The following is a 3,324-nucleotide window of genomic DNA, read 5'->3' as shown; positions in this document are numbered from 1 at the left end:
CCCTCATTTTCCAGCAGTGTTATTCTGCAACTTGTGAATTTCACTATACACAGCAGTGCAGAACTAGGACACAGTCACCCTCTTTGCCTCAAAGAGCTTAAAATTCGGATGCTTCATCTGGTGAGTCAGAGGAAGTGCTCCGCAGCCACATCTCTATCAAAATGTTATGGTAAATTATAGAAAGCAAGCTGGTGATTCAAAGAAAAAACATGAGAACTGAAGCCGTTTGAAAATGAAAAGCGTTCCCAGTTTTAGAAACAAATAGAGTCTTCAGAAAAGATTGAAAGAGAACGTAATGTTGCAGATGCATCTGCTGGTGGTAGGTGAAAGGAAGGAGTTTCAGCTGGAGTTCAGGCTGAGATGGCCTTCAGCTCAGAGAGATGGGGATTATGGAGGGAGGCAGAGAGTGAAGGAGGGGTGGAGGGGGGAGAAAACAACATACTCATTAGTCAAAAGTCCTGATGAAATAAAGGCCTGAAAAATAAATTAGCTGAGATGAAGTAACACCCTTCGCAGGGCAGAAAATTTAAAGCTGCAAATGACAGACTCAGCAACGCAGCAATGAAGCTGGAGGAGAGGTGCATGGGTACAACTATTAGTGTTGAATGACTACAGAGAAAAATAACCACCAAGAGTGATGCAGGAAAAAATAGAAGAGATTTTAAGCTGCAGTGCAAAGGGAAATGTGATCTCAAAATTATCAGGGCAGACTTTGCATAATGTGTTGTGGGACGGAGCAGGATTTAGCATTCTGCATTATAGTTTCCTCTTTTCCTCCTGTCAGCTCGTTTCCCCAGACTCAAACAACCGATGTTGTAGTCAGGATCCACAAGCTGCACCCAACTTCACAAGTCCCTGTGCTTAGCAGTACTGCTGTGGTCGGCTCATGGGCTGTCTGTGGAGTGCACTCATGGCTCTACAGCTACAGCACACTGCAGCCTTGCAGCCTCACCCACATCACTGCTCATCTGTGGCACAGCTCCTGGGGACACGGGGACTGTAGGGTACGACAGAGTGGGGAACAAGCTCCCCCCACACCCTGATAACACCAACAGTATCAACAGAGGTGGGTGTACCTGGGACTCATTTTGTGGGTGTCTACCAGTGAAATAATAATGAAGACAAGAGGTCACTTCATCTTACCCCGTCCAGATCTCCAGATAGTGTTCAAACACAATTTGTGCTCTTTTTGTCTCTACAAGTCAACACGGGGTCTCCTTCTGCTGAATAAAATGCTTTGTCTCTTCTTTTTTCAGATTTATTCTTCCAGACAACTAATGACTATGAGTAAACAACAGGAAAACAGAGTCAGTACACTCCTGAATAGCAAAGAGCAGCTTTACCACTTCTAATTACACTTTAAATTTACACTATAAATTTGCTTTCCTTTATTACTGGATTGTCCTATTTTTTGTTAAGAACTGCACTGATTTGAGAGTTACTGAACCTTTAGCATATTGTAAAGAGGAAGATTTTTATTTCCCGGGGCTTTGCAAACAGGTAGGCAGAGATAGTTATAGATCTTTGCCTAAGGAGCAGGATGAGAGCTGTGGTTACAAAGGGGTGTCAGCAGATGGTAGAATCATAGAATCATAGTCACAGAATGGCTTGGGTTGGAAGGGACCTTAAAGCCCATCCAGTCCCAACACCCTGCTGTGGGCTGGGTGCTCCCTTCCATCAGATGACTGTCATGTTCCTAGAAGCTTACAGTGACCCACTGTGCATCTTACAAGTCAGACAAACCTTACTGCACTTCTCTTTAAAGAAGAATTTCATAAACAAAAGCATAATTATCTCCAGACTGCATGAACTTGATCATAACTGCATGACACAGAAGGTCAGAAGAACTACACTGACCAAGATCAACTGGATCCCATACAACCCTTATTTTCAATCAGTCTGTCTTCACAATGTTCTTTTATAACAGTGAGTAACTCTGTGTTCTATTAGCACTGCAGGAACGATGCATTCTTGCTCTGAAGATAGCAATGTTTCTTAGCAAGCTAGACTCACCTGCCAGGCATGATAAACAAGACTGATGGCAGTAATAGCCATGAGCTGGGGATAAAACAGAGATTTGGTTCAGCCAGGCACCAGTACTGGTCATTGCTTTTCTCCATTTTTGTAGCCTATCACATCTCACTTGCAGGCTTCAGTACAACTGTGGTCCCTAGGCAAGGTTACCCACATCCCTGCCAGAGGAAAAAGTCATGAACAGTTACGGTGTCTCTGATCTTCATAAAAATGGAACTTCTAGCATGTTGGTCCTCTGCCAGGAGAAATTCACCTGATTTAATGAAGTGTACTGATGTGCCAGTGATGTGAACAATAAAACCTGACCAAGTCACGTATGGCACACCTTACCCATGGAAATGTGTACTGTTGTCTATTTGCAATCACCTTTTGAAGACAGACAGAGGAGAAGGAGTTTGCTGCTTTGAGTCAGGGGAGAAATACAAAGGAGAAATACAAAGGATTAGATCTGGAGGTTGGTAGCCCTCCATGCAGCAGGGGGGATAGAGCTTGATGATCCTTGAGGTCCCTTCCAACCCAAGCCATTCTGTGATTCTATGAAAGGAGAAATGACATGTTTGTGCACTAAACACAGGAAATGACCTTTTCAAGACAAAGGTCTGAATCTGGCACTGTCACCAAGACTGAGCAGCTCTTCTCTGTGCTCACATCTGGGTGGCTGCCTGGAGTGTGAATAGTCTCAAACTCCATTCTTTTCCAACTTCATTCTGCCACTGGCAAGACAAATAGGAAATATAAACATTTTATGATGAGCTAAAATGGAAAACGTGAATTTTTTTAAAAGAAACTGATAGCGTCTCAACATGTATGATGGACAGGGATATAGTCCAGGATGATAAACAGAAAGGAAAAGGGAATTGGATTGTACTGTAAGATAAATGGCTTCAGGTGGAGGCAGTTCAGATTGAATCCCTGGTCTGATAAAGACCTGAGGACTGCAGTCCCTGCCCTCACACCATGCACTCCCCCAGCTTCCTATCTGCCCATGCTGGAGAGGACAGCAACAGACTTTCTTAAAACAACAGAAGTTGTTAAAAACAGTGCACAATCTTCATCCATCTTGAAGAGGTTTCATTTTTGCTTAGTGATCAATGCTATGTTAACATGACACATTCAGGATCTGTTCACCATTACGGTGGATTCTACACAACCTCTGCACTGGTTCTGCACTGAGCTGCCAGGTTGGGAAGGAAGGAGAAAAGGTATGATTATGCAGTTTGTTGACAAGCTACCTCCATTTCTTCCGTTGTTTTTTTATTTTATTTTTCCAATGTTAAAGTCGGGAATTTT

Source organism: Meleagris gallopavo, chromosome 2 (genome assembly GCF_000146605.3).
Source record: "Meleagris gallopavo isolate NT-WF06-2002-E0010 breed Aviagen turkey brand Nicholas breeding stock chromosome 2, Turkey_5.1, whole genome shotgun sequence".
NCBI classification, from domain to species: Eukaryota; Metazoa; Chordata; class Aves; order Galliformes; family Phasianidae; genus Meleagris; species Meleagris gallopavo.
Note: the sequence above shows the minus strand (reverse complement) of the source record.